Here is a 14,896-nt window from a genome sequence, read left to right as displayed (position 1 = left end):
TATTCATGGTGGAGGGAGCCTCTATAAAACCCAGTTTGGACCCACATTCATGGTGGAGGGAGCCTCTAACCAGCCCAGTTTGGACCAATTAATGGTGGAGGGAGCCTCTAACCAGCCCAGTTTGGACCAATTAATGGTGGAGGGAGCCTCTAACCAGCCCAGTTTGGACCAATTAATGGTGGAGGGAGCCTCTAACCAGCCCAGTTTGGACCAATTCATGGTGGAGGGAGCCTCTATAAAACCCAGTTTGGACCATTTCATGGTGGAGGGAGCCTCTAACCAGCCCAGTTTGGACCAATTAATGGTGGAGGGAGCCTCTAACCAGCCCAGTTTGGGCAAATTCATGGTGGAGGGAGCCTCTAAAAACCCAGCTTGGACCAATTCATGGTGGAGGGAGCCTCTAACCAGCCCAGTTTGGGCAAATTCATGGTGGAGGGAGCCTCTAAACAGCCCAGTTTGGGCAAATTCATGGTGGAGGGAGCCTCTAACCAGCCCAGTTTGGACCAATTAATGGTGGAGGGAGCCTCTAACCAGCCCAGTTTGGGCAAATTCATGGTGGAGGGAGCCTCTAAACAGCCCAGTTTGGGCAAATTCATGGTGGAGGGAGCCTCTAAACAGCCCAGTTTGGACCAATTCATGGTGGAGGGAGCCTCTAAAAAACCCAGTTTGGACCAATTCATGGTGGAGGGAGCCTCTAACCAGCCCAGTTTGGACCAATTAATGGTGGAGGGAGCCTCTAAACAGCCAAGTTTTGGGAATTCATGGTGGAGGGAGCCTCTAAACAGCCCAGTTTGGGCATATTCATGGTGGAGGGAGCCTCTAACCAGCCCAGTTTGGACCAATAATTGGTGGAGGGAGCCTCTAAACAGCCAAGTTTGGACCAATTCATGGTGGAGAGAGCCTCTAAAAACCCAGTTTGGACCAATTCATGGTGGAGGGAGCCTCTAACCAGCCCAGTTTGGACCAATTAATGGTGGAGGGAGCCTCTAAACAGCCAAGTTTGGACCAATTCATGGTGGAGGGAGCCTCTAAAAAACCCAGTTTGGACCAATTCATGGTGGAGGGAGCCTCTAACAGCCCAGTTTGGACCAATAAATGGTGGAGGGAGCCTCTAAACAGCCAAGTTTGGACCAATTCATGGTGGAGGGAGCCTCTAAAAACCCCAGTTTTGGACCAATTCATGGTGGAGGGAGCCTCTAAACAGCCCAGTTTGGGCAAATTCATGGTGGAGGGAGCCTCTAAAAACCCAGTTTGGACCAATTCATGGTGGAGGGAGCCTCTAACCAGCCCAGTTTGGACCAGTTAATGGTGGGAAGGAAGGGAGCCTCTAAACAGCCAAGTTTTGGACCAATTCATGGTGGAGGGAGCCTCTAAAAAACCCAGTTTGGACCAATTCATGGTGGAGGGAGCCTCTAACCAGCCCAGTTTGGACCAATTAATGGTGGAGGGAGCCTCTAAACAGCCAAGTTTGGACCAATTCATGGTGGAGGGAGCCTCTAAACAGCCAAGTTTGGACCAATTCATGGTGGAGGGAGCCTCTAAAAACCCAGTTTGGACCAATTCATGGAGGAGGGAGCCTCTAAACAGCCCAGTTTGGGCAAATTCATGGTGGAGGAGCCTCTAACCAGCCCAGTTTGGACCAATTAATGGTGGAGGGAGCCTCTAAACAGCCCAGTTTGGACCAATTAATGGTGGAGGGAGCCTCTAAACAGCCAAGTTTTGGGAAATTCATGGTGGAGGGAGCCCCTAAAATCCCCAGTTTGGACCAATTCATGGTGGAGGGAGCCTCTAACCAGCCCAGTTTGGACCAATTCATGGTGGAGGGAGCCTCTAACCAGCCCAGTTTGGACCAATTAATGGTGGAGGGAGCCTCTAAACAGCCAAGTTTGGACCAATTCATGGTGGAGGGAGCCTCTAAAAAACCCAGTTTGGACCAATTCATGGTGGAGGGAGCCTCTAACCAGCCCAGTTTGGGCAAATTCATGGTGGAGGGAGCCTCTAAACAGCCAGTTTGGGCAAATTCATGGTGAGGAGGGAGCCTCTAACCAGCCCAGTTTGGACCAATTCATGGTGGAGGGAGCCTCTAAAAACCCAGTTTGGACCAATTCATGGTGGAGGGAGCCTCTAACCAGCCCAGTTTGGGCAAATTCATGGTGGAGGGAGCCTCTAAACAGCCCAGTTTGGGCAAATTCATGGTGGAGGGAGCCTCTAACCAGCCCAGTTTGGACCAATTAATGGTGGAGGGAGCCTCTAAACAGCCAAGTTTTGGGAAATTCATGGTGGAGGGAGCCTCTAAACAGCCCAGTTTGGGCAAATTCATGGTGGAGGGAGCCTCTAACCAGCCCAGTTTGGACCAATAATTGGTGGAGGGAGCCTCTAAACAGCCAAGTTTGGACCAATTCATGGTGGAGAGAGCCTCTAAAAAACCCAGTTTGGACCAATTCATGGTGGAGGGAGCCTCTAACCAGCCCAGTTTGGACCAATTAATGGTGGAGGGAGCCTCTAAACAGCCAAGTTTGGACCAATTCATGGTGGAGGGAGCCTCTAAAAAACCCAGTTTGGACCAATTCATGGTGGAGGGAGCCTCTAACCAGCCCAGTTTGGACCAATAAATGGTGGAGGGAGCCTCTAAACAGCCAAGTTTGGACCAATTCATGGTGGAGGGAGCCTCTAAAACACCCCAGTTTGGACCAATTCATGGTGGAGGGAGCCTCTAACCAGCCCAGTTTAGGCAAATTCATGGTGGAGGGAGCCTCTAAACAGCCAGTTTGGGCAAATTCATGGTGGAGGGAGCCTCTAACCAGCCCAGTTTGGACCAATTAATGGTGGAGGGAGCCTCTAAACAGCCAAGTTTTGGGAAATTCATGGTGGAGGAAGCCCCTAAAAACCCCAGTTTGGACCAATTCATGGTGGAGGGAGCCTCTAAACAGCCCAGTTTGGGCAAATTCATGGTGGAGGGAGCCTCTAAAAAACCCAGTTTGGACCAATTCATGGTGGAGGGAGCCTCTAACCAGCCCAGTTTGGACCAATTAATGGTGGAGGGAGCCTCTAAACAGCCAAGTTTGGACCAATTCATGGTGGAGGGAGCCTCTAAAAAACCCAGTTTGGACCAATTCATGGTGGAGGGAGCCTCTAACCAGCCCAGTTTGGACCAATTAATGGTGGAGGGAGCCTCTAAACAGCCAAGTTTGGACCAATTCATGTGGAGGGAGCCTCTAAAAAACCCAGTTTGGACCAATTCATGGTGGAGGGAGCCTCTAAACAGCCCAGTTTGGGCAAATTCATGGTGGAGGGAGCCTCTAACCAGCCCAGTTTGGACCAATTAATGGTGGAGGGAGCCTCTAAACAGCCCAGTTTGGACCAATTAATGGTGGAGGGGAGTCTCTAAACAGCCAAGTTTTAGGAAATTCATGGTGGAGGGAGCCCCTAAAATCCCCAGTTTGGACCAATTCATGGTGGAGGGAGCCTCTAACCAGCCCAGTTTGGACCAATTAATGGTGGAGGGAGCCTCTAAACAGCCAAGTTTGGACCAATTCATAGTGGAGGGAGCCTCTATAAAACCCAGTTTGGACCAATTCATGGTGGAGGGAGCCTCTAACCAGCCCAGTTTGGACCAATTAATGGTGGAGGGAGCCTCTAACCAGCCCAGTTTGGACCAATTAATGGTGGAGGGAGCCTCTAACCAGCCCAGTTTGGACCAATTAATGGTGGAGGGAGCCTCTAACCAGCCCAGTTTGGACCAATTCATGGTGGAGGGAGCCTCTATAAAACCCAGTTTGGACCAATTCATGGTGGAGGGAGCCTCTAACCAGCCCAGTTTGGACCAATTAATGGTGGAGGGAGCCTCTAACCAGCCCAGTTTGGGCAAATTCATGGTGGAGGGAGCCTCTAAAAAACCCAGCTTGGACCAATTCATGGTGGAGGGAGCCTCTAACCAGCCCAGTTTGGGCAAATTCATGGTGGAGGGAGCCTCTAAACAGCCCAGTTTGGGCAAATTCATGGTGGAGGGAGCCTCTAACCAGCCCAGTTTGGACCAATTAATGGTGGAGGGAGCCTCTAACCAGCCCAGTTTGGGCAAATTCATGGTGGAGGGAGCCTCTAAACAGCCCAGTTTGGGCAAATTCATGGTGGAGGGAGCCTCTAAACAGCCCAGTTTGGACCAATTCATGGTGGAGGGAGCCTCTAAAAAACTCAGTTTGGACCAATTCATGGTGGAGGGAGCCTCTAACCAGCCCAGTTTGGACCAATTAATGGTGGAGGGAGCCTCTAAACAGCCAAGTTTTGGGAAATTCATGGTGGAGGGAGCCTCTAAACAGCCCAGTTTGGGCAAATTCATGGTGGAGGGAGCCTCTAACCAGCCCAGTTTGGACCAATAATTGGTGGAGGAGCTCTAAACAGCCAAGTTTGGACCAATTCATGGTGGAGAGAGCCTCTAAAAAACCCAGTTTGGACCAATTCATGGTGGAGGGAGCCTCTAACCAGCCCAGTTTGGACCAATTAATGGTGGAGGGAGCCTCTAAACAGCCAAGTTTGGACCAATTCATGGTGGAGGGAGCCTCTAAAAAACCCAGTTTGGACCAATTCATGGTGGAGGGAGCCTCTAACCAGCCCAGTTTGGACCAATAAATGTAGGGAGCCTCTAAACAGCCAAGTTTGGACCAATTCATGGTGGAGGGAGCCTCTAAAAACCCCAGTTTGGACCAATTCATGGTGGAGGGAGCCTCTAACCAGCCCAGTTTAGGCAAATTCATGGTGGAGGGAGCCTCTAAACAGCCCAGTTTGGGCAAATTCATGGTGGAGGGAGCCTCTAACCAGCCCAGTTTGGACCAATTAATGGTGGAGGGAGCCTCTAAACAGCCAAGTTTTGGGAAATTCATGGTGGAGGGAGCCCCTAAAAACCCCAGTTTGGACCAATTCATGGTGGAGGGAGCCTCTAAACAGCCCAGTTTGGGCAAATTCATGGTGGAGGGAGCCTCTAAAAAACCCAGTTTGGACCAATTCATGGTGGAGGGAGCCTCTAACCAGCCCAGTTTGGACCAATTAATGGTGGAGGGAGCCTCTAAACAGCCAAGTTTGGACCAATTCATGGTGGAGGGAGCCTCTAAAAAACCCAGTTTGGACCAATTCATGGTGGAGGGAGCCTCTAACCAGCCCAGTTTGGACCAATTAATGGTGGAGGGAGCCTCTAAACAGCCAAGTTTGGACCAATTCATGGTGGAGGGAGCCTCTAAACAGCCAAGTTTGGACCAATTCATGGTGGAGGGAGCCTCTAAAAAACCCAGTTTGGACCAATTCATGGTGGAGGGAGCCTCTAAACAGCCCAGTTTGGGCAAATTCATGGTGGAGGGAGCCTCTAACCAGCCCAGTTTGGACCAATTAATGGTGGAGGGAGCCTCTAAACAGCCCAGTTTGGACCAATTAATGGTGGAGGGAGCCTCTAAACAGCCAAGTTTTAGGAAATTCATGGTGGAGGGAGCCCCTAAAATCCCCAGTTTGGACCAATTCATGGTGGAGGGAGCCTCTAACCAGCCCAGTTTGGACCAATTCATGGTGGAGGGAGCCTCTAACCAGCCCAGTTTGGACCAATTAATGGTGGAGGGAGCCTCTAAACAGCCAAGTTTGGACCAATTCATGGTGGAGGGAGCCTCTATAAAACCCAGTTTGGACCAATTCATGGTGGAGGGAGCCTCTAACCAGCCCAGTTTGGACCAATTAATGGTGGAGGGAGCCTCTAACCAGCCCAGTTTGGACCAATTAATGGTGGAGGGAGCCTCTAACCAGCCCAGTTTGGACCAATTAATGGTGGAGGGAGCCTCTAACCAGCCCAGTTTGGACCAATTCATGGTGGAGGGAGCCTCTATAAAACCCAGTTTGGACCAATTCATGGTGGAGGGAGCCTCTAACCAGCCCAGTTTGGACCAATTAATGGTGGAGGGAGCCTCTAACCAGCCCAGTTTGGGCAAATTCATGGTGGAGGGAGCCTCTAAAAAACCCAGCTTGGACCAATTCATGGTGGAGGGAGCCTCTAACCAGCCCAGTTTGGGCAAATTCATGGTGGAGGGAGCCTCTAAACAGCCCAGTTTGGGCAAATTCATGGTGGAGGGAGCCTCTAACCAGCCCAGTTTGGACCAATTAATGGTGGAGGGAGCCTCTAACCAGCCCAGTTTGGGCAAATTCATGGTGGAGGGAGCCTCTAAACAGCCCAGTTTGGGCAAATTCATGGTGGAGGGAGCCTCTAAACAGCCCAGTTTGGACCAATTCATGGTGGAGGGAGCCTCTAAAAAACCCAGTTTGGACCAATTCATGGTGGAGGGAGCCTCTAAACAGCCCAGTTTGGGCAAATTCATGGTGGAGGGAGCCTCTAACCAGCCCAGTTTGGACCAATTAATGGTGGAGGGAGCCTCTAAAAAACCCAGTTTGGACCAATTCATGGTGGAGGGAGCCTCTAAAAAACCCAGTTTGGACCAATTCATGGTGGAGGGAGCCTCTAACCAGCCCAGTTTGGACCAATTAATGGTGGAGGGAGCCTCTAAACAGCCAAGTTTGGACCAATTCATGGTGGAGGGAGCCTCTAAAAAACCCAGTTTGGACCAATTCATGGTGGAGGGAGCCTCTAACCAGCCCAGTTTGGACCAATTAATGGTGGAGGGAGCCTCTAAACAGCCAAGTTTGGACCAATTCATGGTGGAGTGAGCCTCTAAAAAACCCAGTTTGGACCAATTCATGGTGGAGGGAGCCTCTAAACAGCCCAGTTTGGGCAAATTCATGGTGGAGGGAGCCTCTAACCAGCCCAGTTTGGACCAATTAATGGTGGAGGGAGCCTCTAAACAGCCAAGTTTTGGGAAATTCATGGTGGAGGGAGCCCCTAAAAACCCCAGTTTGGACCAATTCATGGCGGAGGGAGCCTCTAACCAGCCCAGTTTGGACCAATTCATGGTGGAGGGAGCCTCTAACCAGCCCAGTTTGGACCAATTAATGGTGGAGGGAGCCTCTAAACAGCCAAGTTTGGACCAATTCATGGTGGAGGGAGCCTCTAAAAACCCAGTTTGGACCAATTCATGGTGGAGGGAGCCTCTAAACAGCCCAGTTTGGGCAAATTCATGGTGGAGGGAGCCTCTAACCAGCCCAGTTTGGACCAATTAATGGTGGAGGGAGCCTCTAAACAGCCAAGTTTTGGGAAATTCATGGTGGAGGGAGCCCCTAAAAACCCCAGTTTGGACCAATTCATGGTGGAGGGAGCCTCTAACCAGCCCAGTTTGGACCAATTCATGGTGGAGGGAGCCTCTAACCAGCCCAGTTTGGACCAATTAATGGTGGAGGGAGGCTCTAAACAGCCCCGGTTTGGACCAATTCATGGTGGAGGGAGCCTCTAACCAGCCAAGTTTGGACCAATTCATGGTGGAGGGAGCCTCTAAAAACCCCAGTTTGGACCAATTCATGGTGGAGGGAGCCTCTAACCAGCCCAGTTTGGGCAAATTCATGGTGGAGGGAGCCTCTAACCAGCCCAGTTTGGACCAATTAATGGTGGAGGGAGCCTCTAAACAGCCAAGTTTTGGAAATTCATGGTGGAGGGAGCCTCTAAAAAACCCAGTTTGGACCAATTCATGGTGGAGGGAGCCTCTAAACAGCCCAGTTTGGGCAAATTCATGGTGGAGGGAGGCTTTTACCAGCCCAGTTTGGACCAATTCATGGTGGAGGGAGCCTCTAACCAGCCCAGTTTGGACTAATTAATGGTGGAGGGAGCCTCTAAACAGCCAAGTTTGGACCAATTCATGGTGGAGGGAGCCTCTAAAAAACCCAGTTTGGACCAATTCATGGTGGAGGGAGCCTCTAAACAGCCCAGTTTGGGCAAATTCATGGTGGAGGGAGCCTCTAACCAGCCCAGTTTGGACCAATTAATGGTGGAGGGAGCCTCTAAACAGCCAAGTTTGGACCAATTCATGGTGGAGGGAGCCTCTAAAAAACCCAGTTTGGACCAATTCATGGTGGAGGGAGCCTCTAACCAGCCCAGTTTGGACCAATTCATGGTGGAGGGAGCCTCTAACCAGCCCAGTTTGGGCAAATTCATGGTGGAGGGAGCCTCTAAAAAACCCAGCTTGGACCAATTCATGGTGGAGGGAGCCTCTAACCAGCCCAGTTTGGGCAAATTCATGGTGGAGGGAGCCTCTAAACAGCCAAGTTTTGGGAAATTCATGGTGGAGAGAGCCCCTAAAAACCCAAGTTTGGACCAATTCATGGTGGAGGGAGCCTCTAAACAGCCCAGTTTGGGCAAATTCATGGTGGAGGGAGCCTCTAAAAAACCCAGTTTGGACCAATTCATGGTGGAGGGAGCCTCTAACCAGCCCAGTTTGGACCAATTAATGGTGGAGGGAGCCTCTAAACAGCCAAGTTTGGACCAATTCATGGTGGAGGGAGCCTCTAAAAAACCCAGTTTGGACCAATTCATGGTGGAGGGAGCCTCTAAACAGCCCAGTTTGGGCAAATTCATGGTGGAGGGAGCCTCTAACCAGCCCAGTTTGGACCAATTAATGGTGGAGGGAGCCTCTAAACAGCCAAGTTTTGGGAAATTCATGGTGGAGGGAGCCCCTAAAAACCCCAGTTTGGACCAATTCATGGCGGAGGGAGCCTCTAACCAGCCCAGTTTGGACCAATTCATGGTGGAGGGAGCCTCTAACCAGCCCAGTTTGGACCAATTAATGGTGGAGGGAGCCTCTAAACAGCCAAGTTTGGACCAATTCATGGTGGAGGGAGCCTCTAAAAAACCCAGTTTGGACCAATTCATGGTGGAGGGAGCCTCTAAACAGCCCAGTTTGGGCAAATTCATGGTGGAGGGAGCCTCTAACCAGCCCAGTTTGGACCAATTAATGGTGGAGGGAGCCTCTAAACAGCCAAGTTTTGGGAAATTCATGGTGGAGGGAGCCCCTAAAAACTCCAGTTTGGACCAATTCATGGTGGAGGGAGCCTCTAACCAGCCCAGTTTGGACCAATTCATGGTGAAGGGAGCCTCTAACCAGCCCAGTTTGGACCAATTAATGGTGGAGGGAGGCTCTAAACAGCCCCGGTTTGGACCAATTCATGGTGGAGGGAGCCTCTAACCAGCCAAGTTTGGACCAATTCATGGTGGAGGGAGCCTCTAAAAACCCCAGTTTGGACCAATTCATGGTGGAGGGAGCCTCTAACCAGCCCAGTTTGGGCAAATTCATGGTGGAGGGAGCCTCTAACCAGCCCAGTTTGGACCAATTAATGGTGGAGGGAGCCTCTAAACAGCCAAGTTTTGGGAAATTCATGGTGGAGGGAGCCTCTAAAAAACCCAGTTTGGACCAATTCATGGTGGAGGGAGCCTCTAAACAGCCCAGTTTGGGCAAATTCATGGTGGAGGGAGGCTTTTACCAGCCCAGTTTGGACCAATTAATGGTGGAGGGAGCCTCTAAACAGCCCAGTTTGGGCAAATTCATGGTGGAGGGAGCCTCTAAAAAACCCAGTTTGGACCAATTCATGGTGGAGGGAGCCTCTAACCAGCCCAGTTTGGACCAATTAATGGTGGAGGGAGCCTCTAAACAGCCAAGTTTGGACCAATTCATGGTGGAGGGAGCCTCTAAAAAACCCAGTTTGGACCAATTCATGGAGGAGGGAGCCTCTAAACAGCCCAGTTTGGGCAAATTCATGGTGGAGGGAGCCTCTAACCAGCCCAGTTTGGACCAATTAATGGTGGAGGGAGCCTCTAATCAGCCCAGTTTGGGCAAATTCATGGTGGAGGGAGCCTCTAAACAGCCCAGTTTGGGCAAATTCATGGTGGAGGGAGCCTCTAACCAGCCCAGTTTGGACCAATTAATGGTGGAGGGAGCCTCTAAACAGCCAAGTTTTGGGAAATTCATGGTGGAGGGAGCCCCTAAAAACCCCAGTTTGGACCAATTCATGGTGGAGGGAGCCTCTTAAACAGCCCAGTTTGGGCAAATTCATGGTGGAGGGAGCCTCTAAAAAACCCAGTTTGGACCAATTCATGGTGGAGGGAGCCTCTAACCAGCCCAGTTTGGACCAATTAATGGTGGAGGGAGCCTCTAAAAAACCCAGTTTGGACCAATTCATGGTGGAGGGAGCCTCTAAAAAACCCAGTTTGGACCAATTCATGGTGGAGGGAGCCTCTAACCAGCCCAGTTTGGACCAATTAATGGTGGAGGGAGCCTCTAAACAGCCAAGTTTGGACCAATTCATGGTGGAGGGAGCCTCTAAAAAACCCAGTTTGGACCAATTCATGGTGGAGGGAGCCTCTAACCAGCCCAGTTTGGACCAATTCATGGTGGAGGGAGCCTCTAACCAGCCCAGTTTGGGCAAATTCATGGTGGAGGGAGCCTCTAAAAAACCCAGCTTGGACCAATTCATGGTGGAGGGAGCCTCTAACCAGCCCAGTTTGGGCAAATTCATGGTGGAGGGAGCCTCTAAACAGCCAAGTTTTGGGAAATTCATGGTGGAGAGAGCCCCTAAAAACCCAAGTTTGGACCAATTCATGGTGGAGGGAGCCTCTAAACAGCCCAGTTTGGGCAAATTCATGGTGGAGGGAGCCTCTAAAAAACCCAGTTTGGACCAATTCATGGTGGAGGGAGCCTCTAAACAGCCCAGTTTGGACCAATTAATGGTGGAGGGAGCCTCTAAACAGCCAAGTTTGGACCAATTCATGGTGGAGGGAGCCTCTAAAAAACCCAGTTTGGACCAATTCATGGTGGAGGGAGCCTCTAAACAGCCCAGTTTGGGCAAATTCATGGTGGAGGGAGCCTCTAACCAGCCCAGTTTGGACCAATTAATGGTGGAGGGAGCCTCTAAACAGCCAAGTTTTGGGAAATTCATGGTGGAGGGAGCCCCTAAAAACCCCAGTTTGGACCAATTCATGGCGGAGGGAGCCTCTAGCCAGCCCAGTTTGGACCAATTCATGGTGGAGGGAGCCTCTAACCAGCCCAGTTTGGAACAATTAATGGTGGAGGGAGCCTCTAAACAGCCAAGTTTGGACCAATTCATGGTGGAGGGAGCCTCTAAAAACCCCAGTTTGGACCAATTCATGGTGGAGGGAGCCTCTAACCAGCCCAGTTTGGGCAAATTCATGGTGGAGGGAGCCTCTAAACAGCCCAGTTTGGGCAAATTCATGGTGGAGGGAGCCTCTAACCAGCCCAGTTTGGACCAATTAATGGTGGAGGGAGCCTCTAAACAGCCAAGTTTTGGGAAATTCATGGTGGAGGGAGCCTCTAAAAAACCCAGTTTGGACCAATTCATGGTGGAGGGAGCCTCTAAACAGCCCAGTTTGGGCAAATTCATGGTGGAGGGAGCCTCTAACCAGCCCAGTTTGGACCAATTAATGGTGGAGGGAGCCTCTAAACAGCCAAGTTTTGGCAAATTCATGGTGGAGGGAGCCCCTAAAAACCCCAGTTTGGACCAATTCATGGTGGAGGGAGCCTCTAAACAGCCCAGTTTGGGCAAATTTATGGTGGAGGGAGCCTCTAACCAGCCCAGTTTGGACCAATTAATGGTGGAGGGAGCCTCTAAACAGCCAAGTTTTGGGAAATTCATGGTGGAGGGAGCCCCTAAAAACCCCAGTTTGGACCAATTCATGGTGGAGGGAGCCTCTAAACAGCCCAGTTTGGGCAAATTCATGGTGGAGGGAGCCTCTAAAAAACCCAGTTTGGACCAATTCATGGTGGAGGGAGCCTCTAACCAGCCCAGTTTGGACCAATTAATGGTGGAGGGAGCCTCTAAACAGCCCAGTTTGGACCAATTCATGGTGGAGGGAGCCTCTAAAAAACCCAGTTTGGACCAATTCATGGTGGAGGGAGCCTCTAACCAGCCCAGTTTGGACCAATTAATGGTGGAGGGAGCCTCTAAACAGCCAAGTTTGGACCAATTCATGGTGGAGGGAGCCTCTAAAAAACCCAGTTTGGACCAATTCATGGTGGAGGGAGCCTCTAAACAGCCCAGTTTGGGCAAATTCATGGTGGAGGGAGCCTCAAACCAGCCCAGTTTGGACCAATTAATGGTGGAGGGAGCCTCTAAACAGCCCAGTTTGGACAAATTAATGGTGGAGGGAGCCTCTAACCAGCCCAGTTTGGACCAATTCATGGTGGAGGGAGCCTCTAACCAGCCCAGTTTGGGCAAATTAATGGTGGAGGGAGCCTCTAACCAGCCCAGTTTGGACCAATTCATGGTGGAGGGAGCCTCTAACCAGCCCAGTTTGGGCAAATTCATGGTGGAGGGAGCCTCTAAAAAACCCAGCTTGGACCAATTCATGGTGGAGGGAGCCTCTAACCAGCCCAGTTTGGGCAAATTCATGGTGGAGGGAGCCTCTAAACAGCCAAGTTTTGGGAAATTCATGGTGGAGGGAGCCCCTAAAAACCCCAGTTTGGACCAATTCATGGTGGAGGGAGCCTCTAAACAGCCCAGTTTGGGCAAATTCATGGTGGAGGGAGCCTCTAAAAATCCCAGTTTGGACCAATTCATGGTGGAGGGAGCCTCTAACCAGCCCAGTTTGGACCAATTAATGGTGGAGGGAGCCTCTAAACAGCCAAGTTTGGACCAATTCATGGTGGAGGGAGCCTCTAAAAAACCCAGTTTGGACCAATTCATGGTGGAGGGAGCCTCTAAACAGCCCAGTTTGGGCAAATTCATGGTGGAGGGAGCCTCTAACCAGCCCAGTTTGGACCAATTAATGGTGGAGGGAGCCTCTAAACAGCCAAGTTTTGGGAAATTCATGGTGGAGGGAGCCCCTAAAAACCCCAGTTTGGACCAATTCATGGCGGAGGGAGCCTCTAACCAGCCCAGTTTGGACCAATTCATGGTGGAGGGAGCCTCTAACCAGCCCAGTTTGGACCAATTAATGGTGGAGGGAGCCTCTAAACAGCCAAGTTTGGACCAATTCATGGTGGAGGGAGCCTCTAAAAAACCCAGTTTGGACCAATTCATGGTGGAGGGAGCCTCTAAACAGCCCAGTTTGGGCAAATTCATGGTGGAGGGAGCCTCTAACCAGCCCAGTTTGGACCAATTAATGGTGGAGGGAGCCTCTAAACAGCCAAGTTTTGGGAAATTCATGGTGGAGGGAGCCCCTAAAAACCCCAGTTTGGACCAATTCATGGTGGAGGGAGCCTCTAACCAGCCCAGTTTGGACCAATTCATGGTGGAGGGAGCCTCTAACCAGCCCAGTTTGGACCAATTAATGGTGGAGGGAGGCTCTAAACAGCCCCGGTTTGGACCAATTCATGGTGGAGGGAGCCTCTAACCAGCCAAGTTTGGACCAATTCATGGTGGAGGGAGCCTCTAAAAACCCCAGTTTGGACCAATTCATGGTGGAGGGAGCCTCTAACCAGCCCAGTTTGGGCAAATTCATGGTGGAGGGAGCCTCTAACCAGCCCAGTTTGGACCAATTAATGGTGGAGGGAGCCTCTAAACAGCCAAGTTTTGGGAAATTCATGGTGGAGGGAGCCTCTAAAAAACCCAGTTTGGACCAATTCATGGTGGAGGGAGCCTCTAAACAGCCCAGTTTGGGCAAATTCATGGTGGAGGGAGGCTTTTACCAGCCCAGTTTGGACCAATTCATGGTGGAGGGAGCCTCTAACCAGCCCAGTTTGGACTAATTAATGGTGGAGGGAGCCTCTAAACAGCCAAGTTTGGACCAATTCATGGTGGAGGGAGCCTCTAAAAAACCCAGTTTGGACCAATTCATGGTGGAGGGAGCCTCTAAACAGCCCAGTTTGGGCAAATTCATGGTGGAGGGAGCCTCTAACCAGCCCAGTTTGGACCAATTAATGGTGGAGGGAGCCTCTAATCAGCCCAGTTTGGGCAAATTCATGGTGGAGGGAGCCTCTAAACAGCCCAGTTTGGGCAAATTCATGGTGGAGGGAGCCTCTAACCAGCCCAGTTTGGACCAATTAATGGTGGAGGGAGCCTCTAAACAGCCAAGTTTTGGGAAATTCATGGTGGAGGGAGCCCCTAAAAACCCCAGTTTGGACCAATTCATGGTGGAGGGAGCCTCTAAACAGCCCAGTTTGGGCAAATTCATGGTGGAGGGAGCCTCTAAAAAACCCAGTTTGGACCAATTCATGGTGGAGGGAGCCTCTAACCAGCCCAGTTTGGACCAATTAATGGTGGAGGGAGCCTCTAAAAAACCCAGTTTGGACCAATTCATGGTGGAGGGAGCCTCTAAAAAACCCAGTTTGGACCAATTCATGGTGGAGGGAGCCTCTAACCAGCCCAGTTTGGACCAATTAATGGTGGAGGGAGCCTCTAAACAGCCAAGTTTGGACCAATTCATGGTGGAGGGAGCCTCTAAAAAACCCAGTTTGGACCAATTCATGGTGGAGGGAGCCTCTAACCAGCCCAGTTTGGACCAATTCATGGTGGAGGGAGCCTCTAACCAGCCCAGTTTGGGCAAATTCATGGTGGAGGGAGCCTCTAAAAAACCCAGCTTGGACCAATTCATGGTGGAGGGAGCCTCTAACCAGCCCAGTTTGGGCAAATTCATGGTGGAGGGAGCCTCTAAACAGCCAAGTTTTGGGAAATTCATGGTGGAGAGAGCCCCTAAAAACCCAAGTTTGGACCAATTCATGGTGGAGGGAGCCTCTAAACAGCCCAGTTTGGGCAAATTCATGGTGGAGGGAGCCTCTAAAAAACCCAGTTTGGACCAATTCATGGTGGAGGGAGCCTCTAACCAGCCCAGTTTGGACCAATTAATGGTGGAGGGAGCCTCTAAACAGCCAAGTTTGGACCAATTCATGGTGGAGGGAGCCTCTAAAAAACCCAGTTTGGACCAATTCATGGTGGAGGGAGCCTCTAAACAGCCCAGTTTGGGCAAATTCATGGTGGAGGGAGCCTCTAACCAGCCCAGTTTGGACCAATTAATGGTGGAGGGAGCCTCTAAACA

Source organism: Leptodactylus fuscus, chromosome 3, assembly GCF_031893055.1.
Source record: "Leptodactylus fuscus isolate aLepFus1 chromosome 3, aLepFus1.hap2, whole genome shotgun sequence".
Lineage (NCBI taxonomy): Eukaryota > Metazoa > Chordata > Amphibia > Anura > Leptodactylidae > Leptodactylus > Leptodactylus fuscus.
Note: the sequence above shows the minus strand (reverse complement) of the source record.